At 43.9% G+C, this 25975-nt stretch overlaps 1 pseudogene across 1 annotated transcript in view; it reads right to left on the reverse strand.

Annotated features, from left to right (window-relative positions):
• LOC308634080 (neuropeptide Y receptor type 4-2-like) overlaps positions 1-25975 on the reverse strand; it is a 72823-nt pseudogene that overhangs the window by 38058 nt on the left and 8790 nt on the right. The window contains exon 3 of the transcript in view: positions 12437-12975. The product of the transcript in view is annotated as a neuropeptide Y receptor type 4-2-like (transcript). The remainder of the gene's footprint in view (positions 1-12436; positions 12976-25975) is intronic.

Raw genomic sequence — 25975 nt, forward strand, 5'->3', positions numbered from 1 at the left:
TAGAAATTTTTGTTTTAGGTAGCTCTTTTGTTGCTGCAACTAAAAGATCTAACCAGAACAATTTTAGGGAAGGAAAAGTTTATTTAGAGACTCACAGTTTTAGAGGTCTTAGTCCATAGATAGCAGACTCCATTCCTCACAGCTCAAAGTGAGGCTGAACATCATGGATGAAGAGTGTGGCAGAGGAAAGCAGCTCACAAGATATCAGGAAGAGAGGTCCACTAGCCAGATAACAAATATACACCCCCAAATATGCTCCCAGTGCCCCACCTCGTCCAGCCACATCCTACCTACCTTTAGATACCATCCAAGTAATCCCATCAGGTGATTGATTGACTGATTGGATTAAGACTCTGATATCCCAATCATTTTTTCTCTGAACCTTCTTGCATTGTCTCACATGTGAACTTTTCGGGGACACTTCACATCCAAAGTATAATACTTGATATGTGAAATCTTCTAGATTATATGACATTTAAGAATTTTCTGGGAATCCTATTACAATATATTTTTATTGCTGCAGGAGATGACTTGCTGGATCTCATGCAAGACTTATTCTTATTTAATTCATGTACTTGAATTATGGTCACACAGGCACTGAAAACTCAGTACTTCAGTAATTGGCCAGGGCCAATACCTGCATGGTAACTGCCAAACCAACTGTCCTGAGGAAACATTAAAGGAGTCTCCATCCCTAGCCATGGTGCCAAAACTTAAAAGAACTGAGGTTTTGGGAGAAGAAGGATACCCCTAAAAGAAGATTTTTTTTTTTTTAGTTACAGAGTTCACTGGACAGAATTTTGTTACTAAAGGAATTAATCCAGAAACTAAATAAGGGGAAAATAGTAAATATGAAATAAATACTTTAAAAGTGGATTTGTAAATATCCTACAGATGTAAAATGTATAGATATCAGTTAATTTTATTAAACATATTTTAAATTAAAAAATAAACTCTTCAATATCAACCCAGTAGCCTGTTATACCATAGATTATTTACCTTTTTCTCATGACAAGACATTTAATTATTTCTCATATTTCACTGCATGATACCTGGAAAAGCATTTTTGTACATAAATCTAATGAGTAATGAGACTGGGGATGTAGCTCAGTGGTAGAATGCTTGCCTAGCATGCATGAGGCCCTAGGTTCAATCCCCAGGGCCAAAAAAAAAAAAACATCTAAAGAGCAATTACAAATGTTTTCTATATAAATTCTGGACTTCTCCAGGCTGCCTTTTCCTTCTTTGTAGTCCTGTCTTCAGAAGCCCCAGTGCATGGCAAGACAGATATTTTATGATGATCTCCATTCTCTGATGACACATAGAATCCATTTCCTCTCATAATTAAATGACAGAATGAATGTATATAGCAGATCATAAGCAGTAAAGAAGATGTCAACTTTAATGATAATGACCCAAAGATAATGACCCTAGAAATGACCAGAGGATAGCAGGGAATGCTAACAACAGAAGGGTCAGGGCACCTGGCCTCCTGGAGGAGGGAACAGCAGCTTGCAGGTCATCTGGAGCTGTGCTTGTTAAGTAATCCTAAAATCACTGCCAAATGCCTGCTTATCCCTGTCTGTAGAGGGAAGTTTGCATATTTGCACAGTAACACAAGCCTTGGTTAATTGGTCCCTGTATTGTTACATACAAATTTTGTAGATTGCTGTGTCAACAGTTCTTTCTAGGGAAAAGGAAGAAAGGAGGATAAAGTGCTGAACTCAGGTCAGAGAACTTGCTTCCACTAGCATTTGCTGGTCCTCTCTCTGTCTGCCTCCCTCTCTTCCTCCTTCCCCGTCTCTATGCATCTCTTTCTCTGTCTGTTTCCCTGTTGTTCTCTCCTCACTTAATGGACATTACACCATCCTACTTTCTTAAACACAGCTGGAGAAGCCCCATTTCCCTAAACCCCGAAGTCTAGCTGGACAAAAGTCACCTTCCCACACAGTTAGTTGCCAGCAATGGCCGTAGTCTTGATTAGTTGCCCCACTGGGAAGATGAAGTTGCTGGCCTGGCTCTTCCCTGCTCCCCTCTTGGAGGCCCAGCTCATCTCCAAGCTTCTACTTCTATTTTCCAGTCCCTCGTGGGATATTTGCTCTGGGGCCCCTAGTGTACTGATGACTGTGCTGGAAACAAAGGCCTAATCCCTGTGCGTAAGGGGATAACAGCCATGTGAAGAAACATCCTTTTTCTTTCCAGCTCTAAGAAGAACTGGAACATGTATGTGGATTCTACAGAAAATGAGCTAGACAATGTGTCATATTTAAGGAGCCAAAAATAGGAATATGGTAGAATGGAGTTAAGGAGGGAGGTCAGAGCAAAGACCATGGGAAAGCCAGCTGGAGAGAGTCCTGCCTGAAAGGCCCTGGGCAACACCAGGCAGCAATGACCATGCCATCTGTGATTCTATAGAGGGCAACTTCAGCAGCAGTAGAAGTCAAATTGCCCTCAGTTGAGAAGTAATGGGCAAGGGAGAGTGGTGGCTGTGAGTGTAGAATACTTTGGCTCTGAAGGGCGTTGGAGGAGTCATGGGGCAGGTTTTTCTAATGTGGTGCTTCATTGAGTTTGCAGGCCACAGTGACAAAGCTTGTAGCAGGGGAAAAAAAAGCAAAAGAGTGGGGATGACTTTGAGGACACAAAGCTGGGGGAGTAAGGCACTGTTGAAACCAGAGTTTTGAGATAAAACTAGACTCAGCTTTGCCAGTTTTCTTCTGAGTTTTGTTTTGCAAATTTAAAGAATGAAATCCATGGACAATAATGAAAGGGAAGAGTAAACAGAGTAGGGTTTATTAAAGTGAAAATAGAGAAAACTCCTGCCAAGCAGGAGGGAACCTGATAGCTGGAGATTAAATTTGGAGATTTATATGGTTTCGGGTGAGAGAAATAGAAAGTCCAGTGGTTCATTTTCTGAAAATAGGATTTACCCTTAATTGGGATGTAAGAGCCAATCATAGTCATTTTAACTATAGCCCTTCCCTTTGCCCAACCCAGTTTAAAAATAAACAAACAAACAAACATTAATTTAAGGAAATGTAACAAAATATAAGAGAACACAGACAAACAAGTTAACTAAATTACAACTGTAATTCATGATATGAGTGAGAAATTCAGCAGTTATAGAACTGACTCAAGATTTAGGAATTGAATTGATTAAGGGGCTGTGACTGTTGCTAGTCAAGTCATACTTTTGTTCACCCTAGTTTTATTTTGTTGTCCATCCCAATTTTAAAATTAGCAGTTGCATAGTTTATAACACCAAGCACCTATCAAAACAAGGGGCATTGCTGCATAGGGATAAATAAGGTGGGCTGCCTGCTCAAGTGTACTTGCTCACCAGACTTTTTTGGTAGCACACCTTCTCCTGCAGAAATAAAATTTGCCTTGCTGAGCTACTTCCAAACATGTTTGACTCCTTGTGGCACCCCAGTATATCTAATGTGGGGTATGACTACTGATCCAAATCTGTGTTAAACCAACATTGAAAGAGTGTCGTTTAGCAGCCCCCTACCTCTCCACCCCATCCCACATCACCCCAACCTCTCTGGGACAAAGGACTTGGCTGGAGAGTTCCCACAGGTGAACCTCCTGGGCTTTCACATTTGAAAAAGGCCTTCATGGTGCCCTTTTATATTTCTACAGATTAGCCTCCTGGGATGATCTCGGCCTTGAAATAAGACCTTAATTAGGACCCAATGCCGATTTCCTCACCATTTTATTCTTATTCAGTGGGATGCATTAATTATGGGACTGACCCTCCAGGAAGGAGGAATCCTCACATGATTTGGATGTGTCACTTCCCCAAGGCTTACACACTTTGACACTGCCCAGTCCCGAGCACCAGGCCAGCTCAGGCAAAGCAGGAGGGAGGAGGAGGCCTAGAGTCCTCTAGAGAAACTGCCTGGGAAGGGTCAGCACTGAAGATCTGTGTCATGGAATGCAGCTGGGCCCAAGCCCAACCCCAGGAACCAGTGGTGGGCTAGCAATGCCATGATGTGGGTCACTGAACATCACTCATTTTTTTCTCAGCATTTTGTAAATTGATGGCTCATTATTTAGTACCATGTGCCATGCAATGCTCAGTATTGAGAAACAATGATGTTGTTATCTGGCTTCTACCAGTCGGTTACACAGCTCTGACGTGAAAAGACTTGTGTTAACTTCAGTGAATAAATTAACTAACAGAACGCTGGCCTGGGTGTGCAGGGCCAGAAAAGTAAGGATGGTGCTCATTAAAATGGGACCATGATATGACCAAAAATTATGGACCTTCCACTGTGTACTGGGTGTTCCACCTGTTGGTCCTGGCACTGATTCTGTCATAAGGGCCTCTGCTTGATTTCATGGAAAGGTCAGGAGACTACACATTTATTCTACTTCCCATAAAGATAAAGAAATAAGCTCTAAGAAGATCCCAGATTCCTGAAAATATTCTGGTCCAATATTCTACCCCATTTGACTAATAGGGAAACTTCAGGATAGTGAGAATTAGGGACTTCCAAACCTCAGGGAAGAGGTTATATATAGCCCATTAAACAATGAGAAGACAGTCAAAAGGATCAAATAAGTTTGCTTGAATGACCAGTCCCCTCTTCTGGACAAGTGTAGGGCTTGGAACTGGAAACAGAGCCCATAACTCTTGGGTTCTGGGCATGCCTAGAAAGTATATCCTAGAGCCAGGATCAGGACAGTGAGGGAAGGACTAGGAGGATGCAGCCACATCAGGGCTCCCTATCATAGCTCATCCTGTTCCAGATCCCTGCATTCAATAGGACTCTTTGCTTGTGGATGAGACCATCTTCCCTTTAGCAAGCTAAAGCAAATTATTGTGGGAAAGGCCTGAAGACCCCAAACTCTTTATTAAAAAGGAAAATTGCTTGACATCCCACACACTGCCTGATGGAGCAGGGTTTATGGTAGAACCCTGCAGAGATAAGCTCAGGAACAAATATGTTGACCTCTTCCAGGGCAGTGTACAGAGACCAAGCCGGGATGAGGTCAGACTCCAGGAAAGTGACCCTGGATTCTGGGCTTGAAAGAGTCAAGGAAGCAGAGCCTTTTATCAGGTAGGACCAGAACACAGGATCTAGTAATAGTGAGGTGTGCAGAAATCTGGTGATCTGCCCCATGATCAAGGAACATCAACTCCCCTCCAGTGTGGTCAGGGGCTGGAGTTTCAGCTATGTCCTACCAGGACTGATCATCTTCTGGATTCATCTAGAGCAAGCTTCCTTGGAATTCTGCAAGAGATCAGTTTCTCCCTGAGGCCAGCTTGCAGAGGGAAAGGAAACCAGGAATCAGCTGAATATGTTAGTTATCATTCTGCTGAAACCCTTCTCCTCACTGAGCCAAAGGCAGTTTTCCAATCCTCAAATTTAACAATGGCAGCCCCTGTAGGAATTCTTGGTGTTGTCTCCTCACATACATGACAGAGTCAAACTGCTCAATTGGAGATAGGAGAACTTCCACATCACACTCACCTTCAAACACCTTCACATCCCAAATACATCAGATCCTTTTGCTTTAGGTCCTTACACCTACTGGGTGCCCCCTACCCCACCATTTCTCATCATGTGTCTCCTGTCTTTTCCTAACCTACTTACCTGCTTATCACCTACATGTATCCTTTCTTCCACACACCCTCATGGAGAATGACTGTCTCTTATACAATGCTCTGGCTCTATAACTGATCTCCTCATTGTACACTGTAGTTGTTTTGGACCTGCCCATCTTCAAGGGGGTCTCAGTGACACCAGGCACAGAAGAAGTGCCAATAAATAATGAGGTTAAAGTTCACCAGCTGCATATGCCCCTCCCCAAGGCTGGGCTTTAGGCCTGTTGGCCCTGCCCACAGCCAGGCATGCCCTGATCTCAAAGATGGTAAAAGACCCAGGTACTTGAAATGAGAGATGGGGTGACAACATGCTGAAAGCTTAAAGGGCACCCCTGTTCACTTGGCACCACTTGGATAGAACTGCCCAAAGAACAGAACACATGTCACAGTGCAATCATAAATCATCGATAAAGGTACATTTAAAGAGCAAAAAAAGATGAAGAGCATGTGAAGCAAAACACAGACTGGGAAAAAATATATCCAGTAGACACATTTAATAAAGATCACTTCTCCAAAATACACCAAAACCTCTGAAAACTCAACAACAAGAAAAAAAAAATCACTTTAAAAATGGCCAAAAGACTTGAAGTGACACCTCACCAAAGAAGACACACAGAGGCAAACAAGCATTTGAAAAGATGCTCCCCACCAAACATTGTCAGGGAACCTCAAACAATTGCTCCATCCCTATTAGAATGACCAAAATCCAGAACACTGAAAATTCCAAATGCTGGCAAGAACATGGAGCAACAGCAACTATCGTCCACAGCTGGTGACAAAGCCAATGGCACTGACACTTTGGAAGAACATTTGGAAGTTTCTCCCAAAATAAAAAATATTCTTACTATGCAGTCCAGCAGCAGGGCTTCTTGAAGCTGAAAGTTTAGAGCCACATGAAAACCTGCATGTAGATGGTTATAGCAGCTTTGTTCATAACTGCCAAAACTTGAAAACAAGTTGTCCTTCAGGGTGAGCGGATAAATTGAGGTACATCTGAACAATGCAATATTATTCAATACTAAAGAAAGATTTGATTAGCAAGCCCGGAAAAGACACAGGGGGAACTTAAGTGTATATTACTAAGTAGAAGAAGCCACTGTGAAAAGGCTACGTACCTTATGATTCCAACTACATGCAGTTGTTGACCTGGGTTGTGAAGGAGGAGGATAAATGGGTGGAGTATACAGGAATTTTAGGGCAGTGAAAATACTCTATATAATACTCTCATGGTGGGCACACATCATTATATTTTGTCCAAACTCAGAATGTACACAGCCAAGAGTGAACCCTAATGTTAATTTTGGACTTTGGGTGATCGTGATGAGTGGTTAAGATTGTAACATATGCACTACTCCCAAGGGAGATATGTTGGGGAGGCTGTGAGGGGGATGGGGGATGTGGGATATTTCTACTTTTGGCTCAATTTTGCTGGGAACCTAAAGCTACTCTAAAAGGTGAAAAAAAAAAGTGACATTAATTTTCATACTTCAACCCGATATACTAAAATACTACTATTTGACACATTATAAACCTAAACAAATTCAATGAGACAATTCCCATTCTTTTGGAGGGTGCTAGCTTTGAATCTCTGGGAAAATTCATACTCCACACATCTCCAGCTGCTCCCTAGTGGATCCTGCCAATACAAGAAACTGGAGGAAAACTGTGAAGCTGTGAATTGAGACAAGTCACAGTTCGAGTACTGAGTAGTCACACACATGTGGCCAGAGGCTACTGTGCAGGCAGCTCCAGAGTCTGTGTGAGTTAAGACACACTCTCAAGGAAGGCTGAAGGCCTGTGCAGATAGTGCCCAACACGAAAGGCTTTTATGGCAAACTCCAGCAATACAGTAAGGGATGGGACAAACCCAAAGGCTCTGGACTCTAAAAAGTGCTCTACCATCATGTTCAGAGTGTATTGCAAGAGTAAGATGAGAGTCTGAGAGGATAGAGCTCAGATGAGAACTGTATTTCCTTTCCCAAAGTCACCAGAAGACTCCAGAAACTCTGGAGTGCCCCCACATCCCAAGGAAACATATTGGAGCCCACACCTGGTAACTTGGCCCAGATGTGAGGTAAGCTCTCCTACATGGTAGCACATCCCAGCTTCCACTGAACCTGGAGTCTAATGGCCCAGCCTCTGCCTGAGCCCTGGGGAGGCACCAGCTTCAGCAATCCTAAGGCGGTGCCAAGCAGAGAGTAGCCACAGACCAAAGGATTTGATGTAAGGCTACTCCACACACCAGCTCTGTGGCCTTGAGCAAATGCTCAAAGAGGTCTTCTCTGAGTAGCACCCTGCCAGGAAGGAAGCTACTGCCCTTAATCTCCCAGCACCTGTGACAGATCCCACGCCATGACTGAGGACTGAGGTTCTGCAAACCCCTGTCAGTGTGGCCAGCTGCTCCCTAGTGGAGCCTGCCAATACAAGGCACTGGAGGGAAACTGGGAAGCTGGGGCAAGGTGGGGTTTGCCCCTCCCTATTGCTGCTTCCCCTAGGAGCAGGACGTGTTGAGGCTCCTTCCTCCAGAGGTGGTTGCTCCTTCCCAAAGCTGTAAAGGGATCCTGTTTGCAGTTTCCCAAGACCTCCAGAGCCAGCCCCCTTGGTGACCCCGGTACACTCGGGCCCCTCTTCCAAGCCCAACCTCTTCTCATTTTTTGGCCTAATAACAATAACAATAATAGGGTCTAGCATGTTAAGCACTTCATCCCTCAGGAAGGAGGGAATCCCATCAGTTATTTCAACAGAATTTCATGTAAAACCTGTGAACTTCATATAAAATTGTTGACTGGATGATTGTAAAAATGCAAAGACAGAATGCTAAGCTGTCACAGAGGGATGAGCTGTGGGAAACAGTTTCCATGCTAGGACTGGGAAAGATGCTTTTAACAAGGCGTACATCTGTAGTTATTCATATACAGACTGAAAACATGAGTCCCCAGATTGTAAGTAGTGATTATCTGTGAACGCTGGAACTACTGTTGATCTCCTTTAAAAAAAAAAAAAAACACTTTATTTCTATATATACTGCATATGTTCAAGGATGAATATGATTACTTTTACACTGGAGAAAACAAGTCAATATCATTTCTTTAAAAAGGATTTAGACAGATTTAAACTTTTACAACCAGGATTCTGTAAGGTAATGCACTCTGAGGGTTCCCAGGCAATCTTTGTGGGTGTGAGTCTCCAATCTCAACCATGATGCTCCCCTGTAGGAAGGTTAACTCCCATTGAGTTGGCAAGATCAATTTCTGGCCAATCTGGGAGCTTAAGAGATACTGAGTGGTACCAACTTTCACCATAGCAATTTCTAAACTTATCAAAAATGCTATACAGCAAGAAGGAAAACTGTTGTTGATATATTTTAAATGAAATAGAGAAAAAAGCCAATGGACATATTTCCTTTGAGTGGAATTATGTAAATATGCATTTAGCAAAGAATGACAAGGCTTCACAAGCAACACATCCACAGGAAGCCAGAGATGAGATGACCAACCAAAACTGAGTTTGAAGACACTTGTCTGGAATGAGGATTTTACAGTTCTACTTCGATTCCCAGAGTGGGTGTTTACAGGTGCTCACCCAGTAACCCTAAGCTCCAGGTTAATCCTAGAGCAAAGCTTCTTAACTTTAATGTGCATGTATTAAGCTGCAGATTTTTGACAAAATATGGATTATTATTTAGCAGGTCTGGAGTGGCAACAATAATTCAACATATCTGACACCTCTGAGTAAGGCTGAGGCTGCTAGTCTTCTGAACATACTTTGGGTAGCAAGTGTTCATGATCTGGCATCAAAGCAACTGGGGTCATTGGGAACCAAGAACAGGAAACAGCCATTCAGTTGTGCTGTGCCACATTAAGCAAGGGAAGAGAGGAACAGAACGTGGTGAGTGAGACTTCCACCCACCACCCCATCCCTATAACAAGTACCTTCATACTCAGTCTGGTGCTTCTCTCCTCACATATGCCAGCACCATAAAGCATCTTTGTCCCCAAGCATCTTGGCACCATTGAGATTGATGATGAGAAGCAAACTTCAGGCCCTTGCATAAGATCATCTGGAGAAGCATGAGGACCTCAATACTTTGGAGAGCTTGAACAATGACATCTTGCCAGGAGGTATGCCAGAGTCTGGGCTTTGCTTCCAGATGGTCACCTGGATCAGTCAGCAGCAGATGGCACCAGAGGAGAAGCACAAGCTGTGTCCAAGACAGTGACTCAAAAAATCACCTCAAAATCCCGGACAAAGGTTTAAAGAAAGGAACTGAAAAGGAGATGTGATCAAAGTTGAGACAGGACAAAAAGTTCTAGGAAGGGCACAGAAGACTCAAAGAGCACTTGTCTCAGGCGTCACTTGCACAGGTTCTTTCAGGGCCTGGACCAAAGATAACATATGACTGCTCAGTCTGCTGCTGCCTGACCCTTTGTTAGATCATCTGTGCAGGGCCAATGCTCGTCTTCTCACAGTGAGGTCCTTGAGGGTTCTGGCACTGAATACCTTGCCCCAGGGGACCATGGAGTGTCCAGTCACTGTCCATTCCATTGCAAGGTAATTCTTAATAGAAAGAGCCAGGCTAGGACATCCCATTCAAGGTGGCCCAGGAACAATCTTGGCATGTCTTTCTCTGCAAGTACAGGCTGTGGGTCCACACCAAGCATTGAACCTGGCTCAGGATCAAGGGAACTAGGCATTGACCTCCATAAGGGAGACATTCACATTCACTTTCTCCATCTCTCCTATTCCTCTCAGCCAGGAATAGAAGAGATGAGTCTCCTCCCACTCATTAAGTGAGACTCAGGAATCCCTGTCCCTACTCCTGCTGAAGGGTACTGGGATGCCAATGTCCTGGGAACACTTTAACAAAACCATGGCCACTGGCCTAGGGCAATTCATCTCAGTGGTCAGGGCATGAATGAAGGAGGCTATAGACATAGCCTTAAGGATTGTAGGCCTCTGTAGAGAGTCAGCACAAGGGAGGGCCACAGAGTTTGTATCCAGGATTCTCGTCAAGAGAGGTCCTGGCAGACAGGAAGGGCAAGTAAGAGACTATGGGTACAGCAGCCTGACCCCTGACTCCTTTCCATGCTGGACCATAGCATGGCACATGGCTGTGGTCTAATACTCAGCTACAAGTGGCATCTTCACCATTAATCTGCAATGGAAATGGCTCTCTCCCTTGCCAAAACCTGTCCTAGGCATGGAGGGTAAGTGCTCTATGGCAATACAGATGTCATTCATGAGGTGTTGACAACCTTGAAAATTTATATCCATACAGGTAACATACACAGTGATTGGGAAAAATAATGTAGTAGGGTGTGAACTCCTTTTGCAGAAGGCCCTGAGGACTACCAGGATCTGTCCTCTTCAGCTGGATATACTAATGGTACCACAGTAATTGCACTGCCTTGAATCTATGGAATTCTTGCCGTTTGTGAAGCACATACACACATATGTCATCTGTCCCAGCGGGCAGGGGTTGACCAAGGTTCACAGCTCTTTCTCCAAGTGCTCCTTTCCTAACTTCACAGTTGCCTCAAGGTTTTTGGTGGGCAAAACTCCCTGGTTTCCCAGACCAGGCATCTGTTGCTGAGTTAATATAATGAACCCTTTCTGTTATAACCAGACATCACTGGCTCTGCCATCCTGTAGCTCAAGCCACAAGGTACACCATGAACTGCAGAATCTGGAACAAAATCCTCCCAAAAAAAATAAACAGCAGAACTATGCGAGGGTCAGGCTTCACAAGGCAAATAATGCAAAAATGGAATCTTGCCAGACTATCTGGGCCCTAAATCCAGGAATGACGAGTGTCATGGTTTAGATGTGATGTCCCCCAAAAGCTCAGTGTGAGACATTGCAAGAAAGCTTGGAGGAGAAATGATTGAGTATAGTCTTCACCTAATCAGTGAATTAATCCCTGATGGGATTAACTAAGTAGTAACTGGAGGCAGGTGGGGTGTTACTGGAGGAAGTAATTCTTTGGGGGCGTGGCTATGGGGTATATATTTTATGTCTGGGGAGTAGAGTCTCTCTCTTTGCTTCCTGATCTTCATGTGAGCTGGTTTATTCTACCACAGTCTTCTGCCATGATCTTCTGCTCCACCTCAAGACATGAGGAATGGAGCCTGCTGTTTATGGATTGAGAACGCTGAAATTGTGAGCCCTTAAATAAACCTTTCCTCCTCTACAATTGTTCGGGTTGGGTCTTTTAGACACAGCAGGAAAAAAGGTGCCTGAACAATGGGGCTGCCACCACCAGGTTGCAGCATGTCCAATTAGCTAAATTGAAAGTAGCAGAGAGAAACCTAGGGCCTGTTTAAATGGGGTTGGATCTTCCACTTAGCCTCAGAGACTCAGAGCATTGTGAACAGGGGCAAATGCTCAACTCCTCCAAGGGGGAACTCTGTTGGAAGGTCAGCACCAGGGTCTTGACCTCCTTCTTGATGTTGGCATTGAGAAAGACATAAATTAACAGGTTGACACAGGTAGAAGCTGTGGCAATCATGTGGCACGCCAAGAAAATAAGATTTCTGTGACAGACAGGGATGACTTCATGATGCCATTCCTCCAGGTATTAGACACATACAAGGGCAGCCAGAATATAGCAAAATCAGCCACCATTGCCATGAGCATCCAGCTGATCCTTCTCACCTGCCCAGCTTGTAAACTGTAGGTGCCCTTGAGGAACACACACCCCTGCCTCCACAGGAGCTGGTAGTTAGGTACACAGCTGATCAGAATAACGCCCAGAGGGGTTCAGTACTGGAAGAGAAGCAAGAAGGTGGTACAGCTAATGCGATGGTGGTACAGATACAGTACAGACCACCTTGTCCACCAGAAAATCCAGAGCCTTGGAGTGGTTGTTGTGGAAGACATTCTCCAGGATACTGTTAGTCAGAAAAGGCAAGGAAAGGAAGCAGGCAATGAGCCAGATGGCCACAATTCCCATGGAGGCCTGGGAGACGCTGGGCTTCCAGCCCGTTGGGTTGATAATGAGCTGATGCCTCTCCAGGGCCACAAGGACAAGTGAGAGGATGGAGACTGTCACTGACGCACACTGGATGAAGGCTTGCATCTTGCAAAGGACCTTGCCAAAGATCCAATCAGTACTCCTGTGAGTGGCTGGCAGATGAAGCACCCGAGGAGGTCAGAGAAGGCCAGGTTGACAATGAGCAGATCGATAGCATTGTTCTTCTCCTTTTCTTCATGATCACCCTTATCAAGCAAAGGTTTCCTAGGACCCCCACAATGGTAGAAAGTGTTGATGAAAGCTGTCGGGTTCACAGAATCTTGGCAGTGGTCAGAGAAGTGATATAGGACATGCTTGGGTTGGCTCCTGTTTTCACCCTGTGGGGATCCTGGAAAGAACAAGGCCAGGAAGTGAGAGGTGTTCAGGGTGGATGTGAGAAGTTCCCAGGAGCTCTTGAACTAAGCACCCCACTTCACAGGTGAAGCCTGTGAGGCAGACAGACAAATGGGACTCAGGGCTCATGCCTCCAGAATGGAATCCAGGGAGAAGTAGGGTCCACGGAGAAGGTTCTTAGCTGCTTCTGTCCCAATAAATGGAAAATAGGAGCTGTCACCCAAGGAACTGGAACAATAGGAGCTATAACCTAAGGCTCAAGGGAAGAGACTGGCATCTAATAGTCATTACCTTCTAGGAAGCACTTTGCATGTTGGGGATCATGTGTTTTGTTTTGTATATGTTAGCTGGTTTACTCTGAAAGGTATATATCAACCCATTTCATTGATGAGGAATCTAAGATTCAGAGACGAGAGGCAACTTGCCTCCAGCCACACAATTAATAAAAAATGGGTCCCAGATACAAACCGAGGTCTGTGTGATGCCAGAATCTGTTCCATACATTCCTTCTTACCTCAGAATTCATCTGTTTTGATGATAAAGTAGTTGGGGAGTTGTATGCAGAGTTCAGAGGCAGAATTGTTCAGAAAACCCCTTGACACATTTTACCATTTGGAGGCAACAATAAATGTTTCTGTTCACTTCATGCTCTTTAGGACAGAAGAATTTCTTGGAACTCACCACAAAATGCACCCTCTTGGTCTCAGTCCCTATCTGCCATGCCAGCCATATTTCTCAGGTGACAACTTGTCAAAGGTGATGACTTTCAGGTGTGCAAATACTAGCTCGCCAGCACACCAGTGTATATCTGCTCTCATTATTGTTCATGAATACCTGGCCAAGGACATCACTCTCCCTGGATCCCACACCGTGTGTATGCTCAAGTCACCTGATGTACTTTGCAGTTCCTAAACGCACCAGGTCGTTCCACACTTCCATGCCTTGCCACAGGCTCTTCATTCTCCCTGGAGCCTCCTCAGCACAAGGGACCACTCCAATATTAAGCTGGAATTTGGACTCAAGAGCCTCAAAGAAGTAATGCCAATGACAGACGTTTTGACATTGAAGAGTCCCCTGCCCTATCACAGCATGCATCACTATAACCCACCACACAGTTGAGGCCCATAAGGTCCCAGTTCTCAATCTTCATTAAACATCAAAATTATTTATTGAAAGTACAGATTTCAGGGCTCCTCTCCCTGGAATACAATTAAGTGAGTCTGGGATGGGGCCCAAGAATCCATATTTTCACAAGTGGCCTAAGGGATTCTGATGAACACGATTGTCTGGCCCTATTTTGAGAAACACTATTCGTGGAGGACCAACCTATTTGAGATATTCTATAATTCCCTAATATTAGCAAGACCTATTTTTTTAACATAACTGTGTCCTTCCTGAGCAACTTCTAACTTAAAGGCAATTCTTACAGAATGAGGTCAGATTAGACATAAATTAATAACAATTTATCAGCTGTCATAAATGTCACTCATTGTACATTTGACTTATAGAGATGAGTCTTATTTGACTTATAGAAATGAGCCACTTATCAGGTCAAATCAGGAATTCTCCTGACTGCTTACAATGTGGTTATTTAGGCTCTGGATTTCAAGAGGTAGGACAGTTTTGCCAGCCCTATGGTTTTCTAGCAAAAAGCACTATTTGGAGTTAAACATGACACAAGGAAATATACCAGGATGAAACACAAAGTTCAAAATTTGAGGTAGAAAAGCAAGCCACAACTGCTACTGTTATACTGGCTTCAGATGCAGCCAACAGGACAGACACTTCAGGGATCTGGCTGACCCTTAGCCAGAGCAGAGCTAGGTCATCAGTGAGGGGCAACACCAGCCAATTCAAACCACCAAGTGTACCATGATCAGAGGGCAGTTACTGGTCAGGGAGGGATCTAGATCCATCTACTCAATCAGTATGTGTCAAGCCCTAGTCTAGAGACAGGGCTGCAAAGATGACTCAGATAGCCAGGGCCATCCCAGAGGAGGGAATCAGACCACCAGGAATGAAGATGGACCTCAATGTCACACTGTTATTGCCCAATCAGTATGAGTGGGGTGCCTGTGAGTTGGGAGATGAGAAGGGGCAGAGAGCACGGAGATAAGAGAAGTGACATTGATCTGGGACTCCAAGACTGAAGAGGAATCACTCTTACAAATAGACAAAAAAGAAGGTGCAGAGAATACCATGGTGCAAAGACAGGAAAGAGGAAAGCTTCCTGAAGAACAGCTACGAGTTCCGAATAACTGCAGCCAGGGTGGGTGGAAGGAAGTGGCAAATGATGAGGCTAGATAGGTGGCTAGATAAGGGATGCTAAGTAAGCCACTGAACGCCACCTGCATTCCAGAAAGGTCTTCTGGATATACAGAGTAGGTTGGTGGAGAGGGCAAAGACAGGAGAAGAACATCTCTGAAGAAGGCAGCATTGGGAGTCAGCCTGGCTTTCAGCCCACACTGACTTCTCAGAGATCCATTGGACAGTTAACTCACATCCCATTCCAACAGTACTCACCAGTTCACATGGATGTCTGAGTCCAAATCAGCCCTCTTAGCTGCTTGTGGAGACAAGGCAGAGGGTATGAGAGAGCAATAAAGCAAGATGCAAATGACTGGGGGCCAGGAAAAAAGTAAAACTATCTGCTGGCCCTGCATCTTTCCCCAGAGTGGTAGGGGCTGGGAGGAGCCATCCTGGAGAGGACTCCACAAATTCATGTCTGGAGGAGCCCTGTGTGCACAGGGACTGCAGATGTCCAGAAAAACACTCTAGGAGTAAGGACAGCAGCAATTCAAATCCTTGAGCCCTGGTCAGCAAGAAGGCTAATTCTTTTAATAGAATGTGCTGGGAGGTGAGGTATACATGACGGAGGCTCCTTACACTCATACACACTCACACAAACACACACACAGAAGGAAGAAGAAGGGACCCACATCCTCAGCTTTGTGCGAACGATCATGGCTTTGGCTTTGAAGCTAAAGCACCTAATCATAGAAATGGCCAGAGTAAGATCATATGACTATTAAGGGAGTGGGTCACCTGGCAGCTGGTATCTTTGCGCAAAGGAAGGGCTATGTGCCTGCTCTCAGGCCACCTCTGGAGTCAAGAACAAGATCCCCTATTGCATAGATACCATCCTGCTATGTGAGAAAAGAGCAGAGCATTGCCCAGTGATCCTCCACATGCCACCAGGGTACATGGTTGCCCTGGGTTCAAATCCCAGCTCTGCCATCTATGAGAGGGTACCTATGCGAGGATCACTTAAACTGTCTGAGCCTCAGATTCCTCAGCTGTGCAGCGGGCAAGAAGAGTAATACCCATGTTGCAGAGTGGTCTGGCTCCCTCCCAGGTCAGGGATGAAGGGACTGATGGAAACATATATATAGGGCATGGGGCTCTCCACTCCTGGCCCTCTTTTGGGTCCAGTCTTTATCTTGGTTCTTTGAGCAAATGGGTGTAATTGGGTGGGCCAGCTCCTGTTCAGGAGCTTTACTAGCCACTTGCTAAGAAGTATAGTTCCCCATTTTGTAACTTGGCACCTGCTGATCAAATGTTAGTTCCCTTCCCCACTCATTCCACCAACCCCACCTGAGAACTCAGCTCCACCCCCACACCCCGAGGGAGCTGCACAGCAACAACACAAACCAATTCCCCCTCTTGGAAAGGAGACCTCAAGGAGGCAGGGGCTCTCCTCACCATGGAGGGCTCCAGTTCTCCCAGGAGACCAAGGGCAGAGGAGACACCAGCTTTCACTTGCCATCCCATCGCACGCTAGTTCCCACCATAGTCCTGTAATGAAGGACTTTTTAAGCTGATCCAGATGAAATTGCCATATCTGACCATGTTTGATCACACGTAAAGTTGGCGAATTCACCTTGTTCAATCTAAGATCAGTCCCATGTTAAAAAACAGGACACTGACAAAATGGTCATACACTGGTACCATCGGTCACCAGTGATGAGTTCTGCTTCCTCAAATGTTTGAACATTAGAGAAGTACACTGAGGCAAGTGTATGAAGCAGGGTTTGTTTAAATAGGGGTAACTGACTCCTCCCCAGAAGGAGAAGGGGCCATAGCTGGTATCCTGGTATCCCAAAAAGGGAGGTGTTCTGCCCTTTTTATATGTCCTAGGATTCCTTTGTTCCCCTGCTCTCTCCCTCTTTTATCTTTCCCTTCCTGCTTGTGACTAGGCCCAGGAGTGCTCAGTGGGATGGCCAAAGGTGGGAAACAGGTGGGCTGAAGGGGGAAGGGCAGGGAGCAGCCCAGGATACACTAATTAACATCCTATTAGCTCCCTGTAGGGAGGGGCAATTTCTGGGACAGGTTACCTTAGCAACAGGTTGGAGCAGGGTAGGTTCTTGATAAGGATAGAGGAAGGCTGCAAAGGAATTCACATTTCAATCCCTCAGGGGACAGTCTCCAACCTTCCAGACTCACTCAAAATTGGCCTCTTCATCTGACCTGACTCAATTTACCTATCTAAGCTGACTGCCTGTCTAATTCTGGCTTCACTACAAACAGCAATTTGCAGATTCAGTGCAATCTCCATCAAAATACCAATGACATTCTTCACAGAAATAAAAAAATAATAATGTGAAATTCATTTGGAATGAGGTCCCGGAAAGGCCTCCAAGGTGGTTGTGAAAGTGAGGATTAAATGGCAATGCCTCCTTTTCTCCTTTGGAACCAGGTGACACAAAACTCAAATGGAATAGAACAGTGTCCCTTACAAAACCTGCTCCTATTTTGAATACTCTACACCATTTCCTTCTCAGGAACACAGGAGATCTGCTCCCAGGGCATCTCCTAAATACTGGACCACAGCTCCCCCATAGAACCTTCTGGGGCTGCCTATGGAAATGACCCCCTGGAGTTGTGGAGGTGGCACTGCTCTTGCCTCTGTCCCAGAAGCTCAGCCCAGGTCCACACAAAGTTGGAGAGCTTTACATTTAACAGGGCCTGATTGTAACTGTGACTTCCACAAGTATAACCTGAGAATATATCCTGTCCAGAAACCACTGGACTCCATGGATTCCTGTCCTCTGGGCAGGCAATAACTGACACTGTCACCTCCTCCTGTGGGTTGGGCTGCCTGTGGCCTCTGAGGCTTTGTGGTGAGCTCCTGTAGGCAGGCTGCCACATGGACACTTCCGAGAATAACTGCCTAAGGTTCATGGGGTCAGAGAAGAGCTGAGGAGCTGAGAAGTTGGAGAAATCAGCAAAGGGCTCTAGCACCAAGAAGAACCTTCTGTTCTTGTTCATCCTAATACCTACCAGATAGGTGTGATCATCCAATGAGAAAATGAGTGACTCATGAGAAAATGAGTCTCAAAGAAGTGGAGTGATTTTTCCTGTCACCATAGATGGCATTTGAGCCCAAAGTAGAAGCTACTTCTGCAGGATCCTACATACCATCCCTGAGAGGGGTGAGCACTGCCACACAGCAGACATTCCAGAGGAAACTCCCAGGCCTCACACTGCCTGCTAGACCCTCTGTCTCAGCTGGGGAAGGAAACAGCACCCTCTAGTGGCATCAGAGCCTGCACCCAGGTCTTCTAAAGCCCCTGAAGCTCCAAGAAAGCAGAGTCAAGGATGAGAAACAGGGAGCCACCCTTCACCACTCTCTAGTGTTCAGGGATAGAAACACAGTCTGTGAGGCTCCTGGGCCAGGATGCACTCCACAGTCACTGGGGAAGAGGCTGGGTAGCATTTTACTTCTGCCATAAAATGACTAGCTTCTCTATCTTCTGCAGATTGAGATTGACCTTCCTTAATAGCTTGGTGATGGGCCTCACTTCCTGACCCTCAGGACTGTTCCACCTGAGTTACCTTGGAGCACTAGTATCTCCGCTGTGCGTGACCCTCTGCTGCTAGTGAAGAATTTTCACGGTCCATGACCTCTTTTTGGCTTCTCCATCTATAGCAGGTCTGTGTTCTCCTTGGCCCAGTGAAAAAGCTGAGGATCAGGAGGAAAGGGATAGGCCCTGAGTACTCTCCTTGCTAGAAGTGTCGTGGGATTTGGGGTCAAGTCTACTCACTCTGAGAGCAAATGTAGGGATTTCTGACAAATTGGGAATTGAAGCCATCTCACTGGAACCTCAAATATCCATTTATAAAATGGAATTAATACTTATATCCACTGTGGGGCTTGTTGTTAGGAGAAATTAGATGAAAATATCTCTTAGCACAGTCACTGTCAGATTTGTGTCTGAGTCCCCTTCTTTGGCTTCTATTCCCCTCCCTATCCTATTCCAATGAACAATCTCCATCATTTCTAGTTTGAACTTTCTCTAGCTCATGTTGTAACCCATTACTCTCACCTGGATTAGTTCAACAAGGGCCTAAGAGGCCCTGTGAGCTCAGCCATGGTGAACTAAAATCAGTCTGAGCCTATTTTTCCTTAAGCTGTTCTGTTACTGCCTCCCCCTGAGGTGTCCTGTACTTAAACTCCTCATGTTTAGAGGATATTGTTGAGTGTCAAGTGTCCAGGTTTGTAGATGTTGCTCACTGAGCTAATTTTCCATGTGGAGAACTTCTGTTCATTCTTGGAGACCTCGTCCTCTGTAAAATGTCTCTTCACCCCACCCCTGCTCATTCCTTTTTTATCCCTTCAGTAGAGATATACTTAATATTGGAGTTCATTTTGACATAATTATACATGCATGGAATATAGTTTGTTCAGTTCAGTCTCCAGTACTTCTCTTTTCCCTCCCCACTTCCCTCCCTGTTTCCTTTTCTCTACTGATCTTTCCTCTATTTATTTATAGTTTTTTTTTTTAATTTAGCATGTTATAGATATAAAGATGGCATTCCTTGTGGTATCTTCATATGTACATAGGAACATTTGTTCAGATTCATTTCTAGGCTCCTCCCTGTTTCCATCCACCTCCTTCCTCCTCAATCCCCTTCTTCTACTCCACAGATTTCTTCTATATCCATGGGATTCCCCTGCCAATCTCTCTCTCTCTCTCTCTCTCTCTCTCTCTCTCTCTCGTTATTTTGGTCTAGCTTCCATATACTGCCATACTGCCAGCCTTAATTTCTGGGTCTGACTTATGTCACTTAGCATGATGTTTTCCATTTCCATCCATTCACCAACAAATGCCATAATTTCATTTTTCTTTTTTACTGAGTACAACTCCATTGTTTATATATACTACATTTCTTTATCTATTCAGCTATTGACAGGCACCTAGGCTGGTCCCATAACTTGGCTATTTTGAATTGTGCTGCTAAAAACATGGATGCGGCTGCATTCCTTTGGTATATTGATGTTGGATCTTTTAGATATATTCTGAAGAGTAGGATGGCTGGGTCATATAGTGGTTCCATTCCTATTCTTTTGAGGAATGTCCATATTGTTTTTCAGAAAGTTTTGACTAACTTGCCTTCCAACAATGTTTGGGCATTTCCTTTTCCCCTCATCCTCATCAACGTGTGTTGTGATTTGTGTTCGTGTGTTTGTGTATGTGCATGTGTAGTGCATGGGCCTGAACCCAGGGCCTCGTGTATGCTCCAAAAGCACTCTGACGCCAGCCCCATAATTTGTATTCTTGATAATTGTCATTCTAACAGGAATGAGATAAAACCTCCCACTGTAGTTTTGATTCACATTTTCCTGATTCCTGAAGATATTGAACAATTTATTATTATTATTATTATTACATAATTATTGTCATATATTGGCCATGTGTATTTCTTTGAGAAGTGTTTCTTCAGTGTTTAGTATATATTCTGGATATTAATCCCCTGCTGAAGGCCATTCCTCCTTCCCCCTGTCCAAACAGAAGAAATGTATTTTCACTCCCATCCCCATAGCCCAGCCCAACCACCCAACCATCAAAAAGCCTAGATTAAGAGTGTTTTTTGGCGTGAGAACCCAGGACCAGCCCGAATCCACCCACACCAGCCTGCACGGGACCCAGGTTCACAGTAGGCCTGGGTCCACCCTTTACCAGTGGGGTAGACGCCCACCAGAGCCCAGCCTCTGGTACAAGACTTTCCCTTCCAACCAGCGGACTACCACAGGAGCCCAGGCCCAGCCCAGATTTGCCCTCACAGACTTGTGCAGGACCTAGGTCCAGGGTAGGTCCAAGTTTGCCATCCCCACCTGGGAGGCTAAGCCTAACCCACTTCCATCTTGGAACACTTTAGACATCACCATAGCCTTCCCCATACAGTAGACCCTAACTTTTTGACAACAGACAGGACCTAGAAACAGCTGTATCTCAGAGCAGACATCCCAAAGAGAGTGTGAGGCCCACCATTTCAGCCCCATCTCTGTAAAACATTGCTTTCATCTTGGGGCACCTCAATTATTATCTCGAGTTACCTTGGCTATTGCCACCACCAACTTTAGATGCAGCAGCATATATTGAGGGACTCCAGCAGGTTCTGGAAGCCCAACATCAAGGTGAGGTACAGACAATCTGCACAGGTACTACAAGAATATAGGGAAGAAACTGTAATATCTCAGATCCACACTGCAAGAAAGGAAGACACGTAGACAACATGAAAAACAAGGGAGAAAAGTGCCCCAAACAAACCAGAACTTTATAATAACAGAATCCATAAACAGAGAAGTTGATGAAATGTCAGAGAAGGAGTTCAAAAGGTTCATAATTAAAATGATCTGTGAATTAAAGAATGACCTAATGAGCAAATACAGGCAAAATTTGATCATTCCATCAATGAAATAAGAGAGCAAATACAGGTAGCAAATGATTACTTCAAGAGAGATATAGATACTCTGGAAAAAAAACAGTCAAAAATCCTTAAAATGAAGGATATAATAAACCAAATAAGAAACTCAATAGAAAGCATAACCAACAGACTAGATTACTTGGAAGAAAGAACATCAGATAATGAAGATAAAGTATACAATTGGGAAAATAAAGTTGATCATACAGTGAAGAAAGTTAGGAACCATGAACAGAACATCCAAGAATTATGGGACAGCAACAAAAGACCAACTGAGGGAGTTATTGGGATAAAGGAAGGCACAGAGTTTCAAACCAAAGAAATGCACAATCTTGTCAATGAGATACTATCAGAAAATTTCCCAAGCATGATGAACAAATTGAAAAACCAAATACAAGAGGTGTACAGGACATCAAATGTACAAAATTACAACAGATCTACACCAAGGCACATTATAATGAAAATGCCTAACATACAGAATAAGGATAGACTCTTAAAAGCCACAAGAAAGAGGAATCAGAACACATATAAGGGGAGACCAATTCATATCTCAGCAGATTTTTCAACCCAGACCCTCAAAGCCAGGAGATCATGGAACAACATATAACAAGCTCTGAAAGAAAATGGATGCCAACCAAGAATCTTATATCCACCAGAACTAAGCTTTAGATTCGATGATGATAAAAACCTTCTATGATAAACAAAAGTTAAAAGAATTTACAACTAGAAAGCCTGCACTACAGAACATCCTTAGCAAAATATTTCATGAAGAGGAAATGAAAAACAATGATGAAAATCAGTAGAGGGAGGGATTACACTAAAGGAAAATCTATTTATAGGAGAAACCAAGTCACATTAAATAGCAAAAATAAACAAAAATGACTGGGAATACAAGTCATGTTTCAATAACAACCCTGAATGTTAATGGCCTAAACTCACCAATTAAAAGACATAGACTGGCAGATTGGATTTTTTAAAAAAAGACCCAACAATATGCTACCTCCAAGACATTCATTTCATAGAAAAAGACATCCACAGACTGAAGAAGGGTTGGGAAAAATCATACCACCCACATGGACTGCGGAAGCAAAAAGGGGTTTCCATCCTCATACCAAATAAAGTAGACTTCAAGCTAACGTCAATCAAAAAGGATAAAGAAGGACATTACATACTGCTCAAGGGAACCATACACCAACAAGACTTAACAATTATAAATATATATACCCCAAACAATGGAGCATCTATGTTCATCAAACAAACTCTTCTCAAGTTCAAGAATCAAATAGACCACAATACAATAATTTTGTCGGACTTTAACATATCTCTTTCACCACTGGATAGATCTTCCAAACAAAATCTGAACAAAGAAACTATAACTCAATAATAGGATCAATAACTTAGACTTAACTAACATATATATAGAGAGAGTATTTCATCTTTTAATGAGAGAATACACTTTCTTCTCAGCAGCGCATGGATCCTTCTCTAAAATAGACCATGTATTTTGCCACAAAGAAACTCTTAGCAAATATAAAAAAGTAGACATACTACCCTGCATTCTATCAGATCATAATGGAATGAAATTAGAAATAAATGATAAAATAAGAAATAAAACTACTCCAACACCTAGAGACTTAATAATATGCTACTGAATGAACAATGGGTTACATAAGACATCAAGGAGGAGATTTACAAAATTTTAGAGGTGAATGAGAACACAGATACAACATATCGAAATCTCTGGGACACTCTGAAAGCAGTTCTAAGAGGAAAGTTCATTGCATGGAGTTCATTCCCTAAAGAAGAAAAAGTCAAAAAATAAATGACTTAACATGACATCTCAAAGTCCTAGAAAAAGAAGAACAAATCAACACCAAAAGCAGTAGAAGACAGGAAATAATTAAAATCAGAGCTGAAATTAACGGAATTGAAACAAAATAAAATTGAAAAAATTGACAGAACAAAAAGTTGGTTCTTTGAAAAAATAAATAAAATTGACAGACCCTTAGCCATGCTAATGAAGAAAAGGAGAGAGACAACTCAAATCACTAACATACGTGATGAAAAACATCATGACAGAAACTACAGAAATGCAGAAGATAATTAGAAATTATTTTGAAAACTTGTACTCCAAGAAAATAGAAAATAGTGAAGGCATCAACAAATTTCTAGAGTCATAATTTTCCCAAAATGAATCAGGATGATATTCATTATTTATTTATTTTTTTGAGGTCATTGTTAGTTTTATATGTGTGTGTGTGTGTGTGTGTGTGTGTGTGTGTCTTCATAGCAACACAATTCACAACGGCCAAATATTAGACACAACTCATGTCTTCATCATCACATGAATGAACAAACTTGATACATACAAAGAGTGGAATATTATTCAGCCATAAAAGGGATATATGATTACATTTGCCTATTTGACTGCAAGATGGCAATTCATGGACATTGAAAATAGTGTAGAGGTCAGCAGGGATTGAAGAAGGGAGGTTGGGGAGTTTTGTATAAAGAGTACAGAGTTTCAGTGTGTGATGATGTAAAAGATATGGAGCTGTGTATTGTTGATGTTGCATGTCACTAGAAATGCACTTAATATCAGTATGTAAACACCCAAAATATTTGAAATGGCCAGTTTAATAAGATGTACATTAAGCCACTATAAAAACAGCTGTCAAATAAGAAAAAAGAATAAAATGCAATAGCATGGGCTGGGGAGCCTGGCAGGCATGAGTTGGAAGACCCAAAATTGACCTCTTCTAAGTGAGTGTCTGCAAAATCTGAGCCCATTTCCTCCAGGGCAGAATCCCCCACACATGGGTGGTGGTAAAGTTAAAGGGGGAAGGGATTTGGTGCAGCCACATGAGGCAGGCATCTTACATAAAGTGCCCAGGTCAGGGAAATTAGATAACCTGTCATCAGGAAATTAGTGTGGAGGCCCAGAGGTGGAGGAGGCCCAGAGGCTGGGACTGTCAGCCCAGAGCAGGGAATATTCCTGGGAGACAGCAGCATTTCAAAGGAAAGCAAAACATGACAGAAGAACTTCAGGTATTGCTTAGAGACAATGGAGTGTATACATTCTAGATGGGGACATGTGGCAGAAGTATGAAAACCGTGCTCTCTGCGGAGGGGATGGGTTGGCTAAAAGCTGCAGAAGAGACTGTGGAGAGGAGGAGCCCTTCTCCCGTATTGGTAGGAAGGTGAAGGGGTGCCACCACTGAGGAATACAGTGCAGGTCAGCCTGCAGCCTGAGAGTTTGAGGGCAGTTGTGTCCCCTGGATTCCTGGGGGTGTATAGGCACAGAGAAAACAGGTCCCTGCCCAAGGAGGTCAAGAAGACATTGACCTTGACCATCTGGTACATCCTTCCATTCTACAGGCTCTAAGCTCACTCTGAGCTCTGAGCCCCAAACCCAGCATATAAGAGAGCAGAGGAAACAACTTCCAGGGTAAAACTCAGAGCATCCTGTTGTCTCTTGATCCACATTTACTGAGGTTAAACTGCCGGAGCCTGATGGGCCCTCCATCCAATGAGGAGATCCAGTGAGTTGGTGGGGTCCCACGAAGTTAGAGAGATGCCCCTGGAAGTGTATGAGCAGTAACATCTGAGGCAAGAGTAGGTTGATCGTGCAGTCTGGGGATGCCTGGGGATGCCTGGGGCAGGAACATGGCCCTGTGCCCCAGTGTAGGAAGCTGTGAGTACAGGAGACCAAAGGGGACTAGGGATCAAAGTGGGAGCCAGGACCCAAAGTAGGAGCCAAGAAATCTAGCCCTGACACTTCTGTATAGGATAGCCATCCTTTCCCCTCCTCACCCAGCAGATGAGCCATGGAAGCTACTTAGAGGGGTGTGTGTGTGTCCTATCACTTGATTCATAGCAGGTGCTCAATTAATACTATTTCTCATTCCCAACCTGTACTCAGAGCCCTCTTTGTCCATCTCAGACCTGGGGGAGACCACCAAAGACTTTGTAAAAGGGTGGCAGCTAGCTAAGAAGACCCTTTAGTGTCAAGGCTACCCTCTGGAAAGACTAGCCCAAGGAGGCTGTCAGGTCCCAATGTCTATACCTCCTGTCATCAGTTTTCCTTGAGGAACAACCACCATCCCTTGGATGGGCCAAAGATCAAATGGCCAAGACACGTCCAGGAAATCTTAGAAGTTCCTCAGCTGGACATGAAGAAATGATTTCTTTTCATAGACGGCTCCCTATGAAGCTGACTTTGCTAAGGAACTAGGGAGCTGGGGCTCATGTTCCCCCATCCCTCAGTGTCCTGGAGAAGGTGTAAAATG

The sequence above is a fragment of the Spermophilus citellus genome, assembly GCF_964194105.1.
Source record: "Spermophilus citellus genome assembly, chromosome: 15".
Taxonomy (NCBI): Eukaryota; Metazoa; Chordata; class Mammalia; order Rodentia; family Sciuridae; genus Spermophilus; species Spermophilus citellus.